This window comes from Aotus nancymaae, unplaced genomic scaffold (genome assembly GCF_030222135.1).
Source record: "Aotus nancymaae isolate 86718 unplaced genomic scaffold, 86718_ANA_hifiasm-v0.15.2.pri h1tg000006l, whole genome shotgun sequence".
Classification (NCBI taxonomy): domain Eukaryota; kingdom Metazoa; phylum Chordata; class Mammalia; order Primates; family Aotidae; genus Aotus; species Aotus nancymaae.
In genome coordinates this window covers 33420139-33433020 of record NW_026988417.1, presented here as the reverse complement: position 1 = coordinate 33433020, position 12882 = coordinate 33420139, and the positions used below count along the sequence as shown (strand labels likewise).

The 12882-nt window shown below is 33.3% G+C and overlaps 1 non-coding gene across 1 annotated transcript; it reads right to left on the bottom strand.

The window, feature by feature from the left end:
* Positions 1-12332: 12332 nt before the first annotated feature.
* On the bottom strand, positions 12333-12536 carry LOC135272094 (small nucleolar RNA SNORA73 family). Its single transcript, XR_010340195.1, has one exon. It is a non-coding gene; the product is annotated as a small nucleolar RNA SNORA73 family (small nucleolar RNA).
* Between the last annotated feature and the right edge of the window lie 346 nt (positions 12537-12882).

The following is a 12882-nucleotide window of genomic DNA, read 5'->3' as shown; positions in this document are numbered from 1 at the left end:
TTCTGGGTCAAGTGGAATTTCTATTTCTAGATCCTTGAGGAATTGCCACACTGTCTGCCACAATGGTTGAACTAATTTACACTACCACCAACAGTGTAAAAATGTTCCTATTTCTTCACATCCTCTCCAGCATCTGTTGTCTCCAGATTTTTTAATGATAGCCATTCTAACCAGCATGAGATAGTATCTCAATGTAGTTTTGATTTGCATTTCTCTAATGACCAGTGATGATGAGCATTTTTTCATATGTTTGTTGGCCTCATAGATGTCTTCTTTTGAAAGGTGTCTGTTCATATCCTTCACCCACTTTTGAATGGGTTTGTTTGTCTTTCTTGTAAATCTGCTTTATTTGTTTGTAGATTCTGGATATTAGCCCTTTGTCAGATGGGTAGATTGCAAAAATGTTTTCCCATTCTGTTGGTTGCCATTCACTGTAGTGATTGTTTTTTTTTTTGTTTGTTTTTTTTTTTTTCTTCTGTGCAGAAGCTCTGAAGTTTAATTAGATCCCATTTGTCTATTTTGGCTTTTGTTGCTTTTGCTTTCAGTGTTTTAGTCATGAAGTCCTTGCCCGTGCCTATGTCCTGAATGGTGTTACCTAGGTTTTCTTCTAGGGTTTTTATGGTGTTAGTTCTTATGTTTAAATCTTTAATCCATCTGGAGTCAATTTTTGTGTAAAGTGTAAGGAAGGGGTCCAGTTTCAGCTTCCTGCATATGGCTAGCCAGTTTTCCCAACACCATTTATTAAACAGGGAATCCTTTCTCCATTGCTTGTTTTTGTCAGGTTTGTCAAAGATCAGATGGTTGTAGATGTGTACCATTGTTTCTGAGGCCTCTGTTCTGTTCCATTGATCTATATCTCTGTTGTGGTACCAGTACCATGCTGTTTTGATTACTGTAGCCTTGTAGTATAGTTTGAAGTCAGATAGCTTGATGCCTTTGTTCTTTTTGCTTAGGATTGTCTTGGCTATGTGGGCTCTCTTTCGGTTCCATATGAAGTTTAAAGTGGTTTTTTCCAGTTATGTGAAAAAGGTCAATGGTAGCTTGATGGGGATAGCATGGAATCTCTAAATTACTTTGGACAGTATGGCCATTTTGATGATATTGATTCTTCCTAACCATGAGCATGGAATGTTTTTCCATCTGTTATGTCCTCTCTTATTTCCTTGAGCAGTGGTTTGTAGTTCTCCTTGAAGAGATCTTTTACATCCTTTGTTAGTTGTATTACTAGATATTTTATTCTCTTTGTAGCAATTTTAAGTGGGAGTTTGCTCATGATTTGTCTCTCTGTCTGTTGTTTGTGTATAGGAATGCTCGTGATTTCTGCATATTGATTTTGTATCCTGAGACTTTGCCAGTTGCTTATCAGCTTAAGGAGGTTTTGGACTGAGACAATGGGGTCTTCTAAATATACGATTGTGTCATCTGCAAATAGGGACAATTTGACTTCTTTTCCTGATTGAATGCCCTTTCTTTCTTTTTCTTGCCTAATTTTTCTGGCTAGAACTTCCAATACTATATTGAATAGAAGTGATGAGAGAGGGCATCTTTGTCTAGTGCCAGTTTTTAAAGGGAATGCATCTAGTTTTTGCCCATATAGTATGATATTGGCTGTGGGTTTGTCATAAATGGCTTTTATTATTTTGAGATGCATTCCATCAATAACTAGTTTATTGAGAGTTTTTAGCATTAAGAACTGTTGAATTTTGTCAAAGGCCTTCTCTGCATCTATAGAGATAGTCATGTGATTTTAGTCTTTGGTTCTGTTTATGTGGTAGATTATATTTATAGATTTGTGTATGTTGAACCTGACTTGCATCCGCAGGCTGAATCCTACTTGATCATGGTGGATAAGCTTTTTGATGTGCCATTGCAATCGGTTTGCCAGTATTTTATTGAAGATTTTTGCATCTATGTTCATCATAGATATTGGCCTGAAGTTTTCTTTTCTTGTTGAGTCTCTGCCAGGTTTTGGTATCACGATGATTTTGGTCTCATAAAATGATTTGAGGAGTATTCCTTCTGTTTAGATTGTTTGGAATAGTTTCAGAAGGAGTGGTATCAGCTCCTCTTTGTATGTCTGGTAGAATTCAGCCGTGAACCCATCTCAGCCTGGGCTTTTTTTGATTGGTAAGCTATTAATTTCTTCCTCAACTTCAGCCCTTGTTATTGCTCTATTCAGGATTTCGACTTCTTCCTGGTTTAGGCTGGTGAGCTTGCATGTGTGTTGGAATTTATCCATTTCTTCCAGGTTTACTGGTTTGTATGCATAGAGTTGTTTGTAGTAATCTCTGATGGTGGTTTGTATTTCTGTGGAATTTGTAGTGATATCCCCCTTTATCATTTTTTATTGTATCTATTGCAAATTGGTGTTCAAAAGTCACTAGTATGAAAAAACAATTTTTGGCTGATATTTCAAATTTTTCCTTTCTTGTACAATGATAAATAAGAACAGATCATCATCAAATGTTGCACTTCTTATCTGTACAGACTTCTGGTAATATGTGTCTCACAGCACAAATGTGAGATGTAAGAGAAGACAAAATAAATTTTATAGTGCTCTTGTAGCTTAGTAAGCCTTTAAATGTGAGCATTTATTTCCATGGTAATATATTCTTACATGTAAATAATTATATCACTTTTATTTATTTTCCCATAGAATATTAAACTCTACTCTGACTGAGTGGGCAAGGCAGAAACAATCATTTCAGCTCTCCTAATGCTCACTAAGCACCAAGCCTATATTCTTTTCCTTCAAGTGTGAATGTATTTACAATATTTCTCAAAATCAAAATCTGAACCAATAAATTTCATACCTTCTAATAGCAGACAAATATTAGAGGTGAATGTCTCATTAATACTTCAGACTTATAAATATACTGCATATATCATGTGTTAAAATAATAATTAAAAGTAAAAATATGTATTTTTTTCTCATGTTATTCTTCCCTAGAAAGCAAAATTACTTAAAAACTTTGCTTTGCTTATGATAAACATTTAATACATGCTGTATGAATGAATAATGCAATCAGAATTGTTTAATGATGACTAATGAGCTCATTATAGTGTTTTGAAATAGCCAATACAATAGATCATAATTGATTAGGACTACTATTTTGTTTTAAAAGGCAAAACAAAAACAAATGTTGATATGGTCAAGGTTTACTTAATATATAATATTTCAAGTACTATAGTACATTTTTTGCTGTTTATTCAATTTATATTTTGTTATGGAGTATATAATACAAGTAGAAGAAGAAAATTTAAAAATCCATGAAATAAAATTTATAAAAAATATATTTTGTCCTTCTTAATAAGGATAAGAATGGAGAACCTTTTTAGCTTATTAACTTGGATTTTTTATCAATTGGTTTTAATATAATTTATTTAATGCTTAATAATGCTTTTACTAAGTAAAATATTTAATTCAGAACAAATGTATATGAAGTTAATTAAAATTATCATTTATATATAAAAATAATTTTAAATGCCATCAATTAACATTTATAAAAGTTTGACATTTTAAAAATTTTACAAATATAAATGTTTTCTTAGATTTTATCTTTTTTTTTTTTTTTTTTTTTTTTTGAGATGGAGTCTCGCTCTGTTGCCCAAGCTGGAGTGCAATTGGCAGGATCTTTGCTCACTGCAACCTCCGCCTCCTGGTTTCAAGTGATTCTCCTGCCTCAGCCTCCCAAGTAGCTGGAACTACAGGTTTGTGCCACCATGCTCAGCTAATATTTTGTATTTTTAGTAGAGACGAGATTTCACCATATTATCCAGGCTGATCTCAATCTCCTGATCTGGTGATCCACTTGCCTCTGCCTCTCAAAGTGCTGGGATTTCAGGAGTGAGCCACCATACCCAGCAATAGTAGTTATAAGTCTGAAAAAAAGTTTACATAATAATTCACATTTTAATGTAATGTTTATTTAATTTGTAGTTAGTAGTGTAGATTCAGCACATTTTTCTTCAACAATATTGCTAGGTTATTAACAATTGGTAGATTTATTAAGGATAGTATTTTTCTTCTTTTAGCTTATCTATATTTTGATTATTCAAAAGTGAATGATTGTGTATTGTCTGTTTTTTAAAAAGATAAATCTATCAATTATTTAAATTTTAAATATCTATAGCGTCACTGAATTTTAGGGTTCCAGGAGAATCCATAAACCATCTCTAGAAACTGTCTATTATATGTAATAAATTCTTCTGTAGGAATTCTTCTATATATAAATGGAAGTATGTTTGTTTTTTGTTTTCACATTAAAACATATTTAAATCTGGAGACATATATTTATCTGCTCATTTTCCTTTCCATGATTCAACTAATATTTTTAAAACACAATTATTTCCTTCTGCATATATGTGTGAAGTTTTCTGTATATATAGACAGATGCATAGAAAGAGGATTGATGTACTTGAACCTGCGAGTTGGAGGTGGCAATGAGCCAAGATCATGCCATTGCACTCCAGCCTGGGCAACAAGAGTGAAACTCTGTCTCCAAAAAAGAAAGAAAGAGGATTGATGTTTCCAGATAAATCCACTTCTAGACACTCTATGCAAGGCACGTTAATGGGTGTTCCAAAGATTGGACCACTGATACAGAATGGAGAGTCTTTATCCTTAAAATCATTTACAGTTACTGTAGATCATTGTGAATATAAAATATTATCATACTTCTTTGCCTATCAGGTTAACAGTAAAATAATTTTTTAAAGTATTCCTAGGAAAAGTTTTATATTTCTAAGCCAGCAAGAACATTAGTACTATATTTAGAAAGCAACTAAATCTAACGTATTGTTCCAAAACACATTCAGAAATATATAGAAATGAGATCGCTTCAAGACCTTAGTGCTTAAATCTTTAATACTACTTTAAAATTAAAGGATAAATAAATAAATAAATAAATAAGACTTAGTTGTCATGGAATTTCCCTTGTCAAATATTAATTTCTCCATACAAATAACTAATTAGAAACTTATGTACACAGGTGTTCCATGAGAATAGGGTTTGCAAATAAGATTTTTTGCAGTGATTTCTGTGCATTTACACAATTTTGGCTCTATGTAATCCCTGAAACATAAATTTTATTCATCATTGAAAATATGAGAGCCTTGAGCTCATTATTCTTTAATATCTCTTTATCAGTGGTCGCATCTGTACACCTTAGAGAAAAGTCAAAGATACACTGATGTCACAGAAACAGATTTGCCTTTTATTTTCATTCATATTTTGTATGAGAAAGTGATGGCGGCAATACATCTAATAGCTCAGCTTTTGTAATTTTTAGGGGCCAAGAAAAAATCTTTGCAATTAAGTGTTTTAGGAATTTTAACACTTCATTTATCTGTGAATTACGTGGTCTAAAAAGAACATTGTAATTAAGATTCTAATAATTATTATTTCTGTACTTGATTGGAAAGGGACAAGGGAGTGACTGATTTTGATTTGTTTTTACAATATATATTGCTGGTCTACAGCCACTTCTCCCTTTTCCTAATGAGGGGTTGAGGTGGGGAAAACAATAAAATTGCTTAACGGCATGGAAATTATTGAAGAATGTCATAAATACATTAGCATATTATAGCAATTTTGAAAAGCATTTTAGGGAGCAGAAATGTAAATAAAATACAAAATAATATCTTTATAAGCAGTATTTTCGATGAATTACTTTTAAGCTTATGCATACTACATTGATTTATAGTAGATAGATTTATATATAGCAGATATTCAATCAACATATATTGGATTTATATTCACTTTTAGTCAAAGAGGAATTAGTCTAATTTGCTTCTGCTTTTATAAGAAAGCATTTTATTCAAATTGGGGGGAACCCCATTTTAAAAAGTGAAAAATTGTTCCTATTGAGGAGCATAAGCTTTTGATGACCTCCATTAGTTGTACAGGATATGTATCAGTAGATTCTGAACAGCCATCTAGAAAATCTGAGGAAATTACATATGATGGGAGTTTGCCTAAATACTAGATGCTACAGATCCTGGAAATACAGCACTCAGAAATAGAAAAGAAAAATGGTCACATTTATTAAGCACTAAATAAATTACAAAATTTTAAAGAATTTATTTACATTAAAAGATGTACAACAAGCCCCCTTTGTCTGTGATTTTGCTTTCCACAGTTTCAGGTACCAGCAGCCAATCTTGGTCCAAAAATATTAAATGAAAAATTTCAGAAACAAACAATTCATAAGTTGTAAATTTCACAATGTTCTGAGTAGTGTGATGAAAATTTGAGCTCTCTACTCTGGCCCCACTGCAAAGTAAACCATTCCCTTGTTCACAGTATCCACACTGTGTACCCTAGCTGCTTATTAGTCACTTAATAACCATCTGGGTTATCAGCTTTAAAAACAAAGTATATACCTAGACCATTTGGTAACCTTCATGGGCTTTAGATATCCCCCAGGGGTATTGAAATGTATCCCCCTCACATAAGGAGGAGGGACAAAACCATTCTCTCTTTTTAAGGAAGGCTTAATTCAGCATCTCTGATTTATAAGAAATATTGCATGATCAGTTTTTGAAATTTATAGTCCTGACAGTTCTACATTAAACAACATGCTGCTAATGTTCAGCTATGCTTGGATATCCCAATCAATTGGTTTTACTAAAAAGGTAAATACTCCCTGCTACTAAACTCACCATTCTACTTTCTACTGATTATTCTCAACATCTCAACCATTTAAATGAACCCTTCAAATGTAAACAAGGTGTCACTTCTCGGTTAAAAATTCCTCAATGGTCCCATTTTACTAAAAATAAAACACAAAATCCATTCTCTAGCTTCTGAGGTTCATGAGATTTTCAGCCTCTCCTCATCGCTCTGCTCGCACCTTCTACCTGTCCCTTCTCCTTCTACACTACCATTTGTTTTGTATGGAATCTCCTCACCCTAATGTGACTGTGTCTTCTGTTTGGATTTTCTCTCCCTCTTCTTTCCTCATAGTTAATTCCTTTCCTTCGAAGACTTTGCTCAAATGGTTCTTTCTTGGGACATCCCACCATGACCCGTATTGAACACTACTGCTGCTGCAACCCCATCACTCTTCTTGGCCAGTGACTTCTGAATTTCTTTGTTCTTGTCATGCTCTTTCCTTTTCATAGCATTTATCATCTTTAAGTATTCCATATAGCTTAATTTTTATAACTATTGTTTATTGACTATTTGACTTCTTCCACCCATGGTTTGTAAGCTCCATAAGGGTTTATTTATTTATTTATTTTTCACATTTACATCTCAAGAGCCCAGAACAGTGTATGGCATATAACAGGTACTCTATAAATTCATTTATTCAACTAATAGTATTGAGCCACTGCTAAGTATGAGACACTCATTTATATACTAAGGCTATGTCAGTGAGCAAAACAGTATAAAGCTCTCTGCTCTAATAGACCTGCTAGTCTACACAGATGGATACAATGATAAAAAATATAAATAGGGCAGAGTTTATGTGCGGTTTCTGGTAGAAAGGCAGTTATCATGACAGGTCTGTAGATTGAATAGTTATTGAATAATGAATAAATAAAAAATGAAATAACAATCAGGCCTAATTTCTTGATATGATTCCTTGGGAATGTATTCATAGATATGTTTTTCTTAGTACGTTTAATAAAAACAAGAAAATAACAACATGACACAAGATAAAGTGTTGAAAACAAAAAAACAAAAGCGAAGTGATTTTTTCCTTGAAATAATTCAATGTTAAACTCTAAAAACAGGTCCTATTTTCTGAATATAAAGTGATAAAAATAGAAATTCACATTCTCTGAGACATAGCTGACATTTTAAATGAAAATGGATAAACTTTGTTTTCATTATTCTAAAGGCACATAATAAATGTGAAAGATATTTTATTTAAAGAAATAAAAATATGATAACATTAACCAATTAAACATGAAAGGACCATATAAATAGTAACATTGCAGTTAATAAAATAGTTTCATTATGAACCTTATGTACAAAAGAGTCTAGGAAGAGTAGTCTCTGTACTTTTCAGCCTTTGAAGAAAAAGAAGGCAAACTGGAAAGAATCTGGGACAGATATTCAGCTATTTAACCAAATGTGTTCACCACAATCCACTAGACTGTGCTTTAGAAATACGTCTTTTGGAGATCATACTGTTAGTATCTACATACAGATATTTGTGTTGCTGTATTTTATTTGATATTTTTGATATCTGAGATAGATTTGACTTCCATCAAATAGAGACGTCTCATTGCACAAACTGATTTTAATATATGTATTTTCCTTGTGAACATTTTAGCATATATAAATTATGGAGGAAAGGCGCTACAGAAGGAAGGTGCAAAGTATCAAGCAGGATGAAATCTTCATATGAAAACTAAAATAGGTGGGGTGCAGTGGCTCATGCCTGTAATCCCAGCACTTTGAGAGGCCGAGGCAGGCAGATTATGAGGTCAGGAGTTTGCAAGGAGTCTGGCCAACATAGTGAAACCCCATCTCAACTAAACATACAAAAAATTAGCTAGGTTTGGTGATATGCACCTGTAATCCCAGTTACCTGCGAGGCTGAGGCAGGAGAATCTCATGAACTCAGGGGGCAGAAGTTGTAGTGAGCTGAGATAATGCCATTGCACTCTAGCCTGGGCAACAGTGGGAGACTGTGTCTCAAAAAACAAACAAACAAAAAAAACTAGAATAAAAATCACTGAATAACTACTGATATAAATGTATCATAGAATCTTCTCTTGCACTGAAACATCGACCACCACCTGCGGAAGTCGGGCCTGCAGACTCTAACTCAATGACAGATGAATGAATGAGTTTTCACACAATTACAGTGATTCAAGTGGGCTAGGGATGGTCATTGGCTGCTTTCAGAGGGTGAAATGTAGCTAATTGACCAAGACTCCTTCTCCATCGTTAAATTTATCCAGTATGAAATTTACAACAAAGGTTCTAAGTCAACACACTTTTGGATAATTAACATGGTTAAAAGAGTGTTTATTTGGGAGGCCGAGGCGGGTGGATCACGAGGTCAAGAGATCGAGACCATCCTGGCCAAAATGGGGAAACCCTGTCTCTACTAAAAATACAAAAATTAGCTGGGCATGGTGGCGCATGCCTGTAATCCCAGCTACTCAGGAGGCTGAGGCAGGAGAATTGCCTGAACCCAGGAGGTGGAGGTTGCAGTGAGCCGAGATCGTGCCATTGCACTCCAGCCTGGGTAACAAGAGTGAAACTCTATCTCAAAAAAAAAAAAAAAAAAAAAAAAAGAGTGTTTATACAAATGATAAAAGCTTTAGGTTCAGGGCCCAAAGTAAACACTATTAACAGGTAATTGTGCTTTGATCTCCCCCTGAGAGGACCATCCAGCACAAAGTTTACATAGGTAAACAGTCAGAGACAAAGGAATGTAAGGTAAACAGACTTAAACTGGAAAAGCCTCTTATCATCCCTATCTTCTCCCTAACTTAATAGGCCTGTTGCCTTTGGCCTGTCCCAATAAAACCTTTCAGCCTTCTGAAACCTTTGAGGCTAATCTATAACTTTTCCTAATATTTCTTTAATATTTTGCCAGCCACCCCGAGAGAATCTCAACATTGCACTAAGGTGGTTTTATACTCTCTTTACGTTTGTTTAAGGAGAGAAAATACGTGGAAGTTTATACTATCCACTTGCAATTGCTTACTTAAGAAATACTCAATTGGAGGAAAAAACTACTGGCATGTACTATACACTATATAATCAGAGCAAAATTGCCATTCTCAAGCAATTGAGCTAATTTATTTTTATAAAAATATAATGTAGAGACAACTTGTGGTTGATAGAATAATTGTTTTCAAAGGTAGCCACATTGTAAATCCCTGGAACCTGTGAATGAATTACCTTCCATGGCAAAAGGGACTTTGCAAATATGATTAAGTTTAAGGATCTGGACATAGGAAGACTCTTGGATTATTTGGGTGAGTCTTACCTAATCACATGCTTTCATAAAAGACCTTTCCTGGCTCAATTTACAGAGAGATGCAATATAGCTTGTTTTGAAGATGTAGGGAGGTCACTAGACAAGGAATGTGGGCAGCCTGTAGAAGATATGAAAGCTAATGAAATTGATTTTCACCTTGAGCCTCTAGAAAGAAATACAACCTTGCTGACACTTTGGTTTAAACCCAGTTGATCCATGGCAAACTTCTAACCTACAAAACTGTAAGATAATGGATTTATATTGGTTTAAGCCACTAACTTTTTGGTAATTTTTTACAGCAGCAATAAAAAGCTAACACACAATACAATAGTATTTTTGGCTTGTCTGTTATTTATTTTTTAGTTTAGTGTGCATAAACCAGACATATGCAAGAATCAGATGACGAAGTAGGATACATTTAAAAGTGGTCTTCAACTTTTTACTATATTCAAAGACAACATTGTTACAAAATTCTATACTTTTTTGCCTAACTAAAGTTATTTTTTATTTGTTTATATGATTAACTTTGAATTTGCACCCAAAGGTATTGAACCAAAACATGCAGAGTGAAATGGAAAAACATGATATGCCAGGAATTTCTGGTAAGAGCAAATCTTATCTCTGAGATGAATAAATTTTTCTAATTAGAGAAACTTAAAATGTTAAATTGTAATCTTTTAAAAATAAATTATCTTTTATAGAACATTTCTAAAAGTAATGGCAGATTTTCTGCTATGTCTTCAGGGTGTACTGAATAAAATTTTATATTTTTCTAAATACAAATAATTGTTTTTGATAAATATTCAGGGTTATTCTCTTTAATGAACTGCAGTCAACAAACCCAAACTTCCTGTTTTCTGATTGTTGGATTTTCATTGTTCGTTTTTAGTAATTCCATTTCATAAACTGACATTTTATAGAACTGAATGAAGGAAACAAAATGTCAGTAAGTCAGGGAAGTGATCTTGATTCTTAAAATATCTAATATTGTAATACCATTTGGTATTAGGGCAGGTTCACTTCTCTATTATAAGCATAAGTTTTACTTTAGATGGAGAAAAAATATTTTTTTTTTCCAAATTGTACTTTGCATTAAGTAGTTGAAGATTCTGTAAGTCTGATATTTGCAAAAGGGATATGCTACTATTCATCAAAAGATGCTGTCACTACACATAAAAATAAACCAATCAATCAAAACCAATTTTGCAGAACTGAATTGTCTAAGATGTTACATTGTGTGTGTGTGTGTGTGTGTGTGTGTGTCTGTACATTTGCACGTCTTTTTGCCTGCTTATTTCAATAATTATTTTGAAAAGGCAAGACTTATAAAATATCTGATACAATCAATAAGACTATATGCATACTTTGTATATACATTTCATCATAAATTCTGAGTGTGAAGAGAAGTATTGGGACATATCTCAGAGATGTCTTTATGAAAAACTTGAGTTTGAGTAATTACTTAGATGTACAAAAAGATATATTCCTCCATTTTTGAAATAATGCTTAAGCATACATGACATAAATTTTACCATTTTGTTTATGTTTAGCCATTTTTAAATGTACAGTCCTGTGGCACTAAGTATAATAAAATTGTTGTACAGTCATTATCACCTTTCATGTCTAGAATGTTTTCATCTGAAACTCTGTATTTGTTATGCTTTCTATTCTCCCCTCTTCCCAAAGCCCTTGTCAATCACCATCCTACTTTCTGTTTCTATGAATTTAGGACGACTCTAGTTATCTCATATAAGTGGAATAATATAATATCTGTCTTTTTATTTACCTTATTTCACTTGGTATAATGATTTCAAAGTTAATCCATGTTATAGCATGTTTCACAATTTTCTTCTTTTATAAGGCTGACATATTCCATTGTATATGTGTATGTATGTATATATATATATATAAGTATATACACATACACATATATACACACATACATACAGCACATTTTTATTATTCATTCATCTATTGATGAACAGTGGATGCTTGGGTTGCGTCTACCTTTTGGCTGTATGATTATGTTGATAAACATAAGTGTACTAATACCTGTTTCCATCTCTGCTCTCAGTTTTTTGGGTATATATCCAAAAGTGGACTTGCTACATCATACGGCAATTTTGTTAGACTTTTTGAGGAATTGCCATACAGTTTTCCACAGTGGCAGAAGTATTTTACATTTTTACTAATGATGTACAATTGTTATAATTTCTTCATATTCTTGTCAACTCTTATTATTGTCTTTTTGATAATAGCTATTCTAATGAGAGGGGTGAAGTGGTATTCCACTGTGGTTTGGCTTGTATTTCTCTAGTGATTAGCGATTTTGAACATATTGTATGTGCTTATTGAATATATATCTTTTTTTTTCTTTCCTAGACATGTTTCCTGAATGGTTTGTCTCCTCAGTTATTGTCCACAGGACTCTGGGAAGCTGTAGGAATATGCAGGCGCAGACGTGAGGTCCAGCTTCATCTCCAACGTTGTGGGAAGGGACTGTACATCACGGGGCAGAGCCCTATGCTCCCCTACGCCACTTGGACAGAGCCTGAAGAGAGTGACCTCCCAGGGTATCCATGTTGGATGGGTACATATCTTCTTTGGAAAAATGTCTATTCAGGTTTTTTAGTCTACTTTTTTTTTATCTGGTGGTTTGCTTTAATGTTGAATTATAGAAACTTTTATGTACTGGATATTAATTCCTTATCAAATATATGATTTGCAAATATTTTCTCACATTCATCAGGCTGTTTTTGTTCTGTTGATAGTTTCCTTCAATGTGCAAAGTTTTTAATTTAGAATAAATCCAATTATTCTATTTTATTGTTGTTGTTTCCTGTGCTTTTGATGTCATATCCAAAGAAATCATTGCTAAATTCAACATCATAAAGCTTTCCTCTGTTTTTTTGTTAGAGTTTTGTAGTTTTAG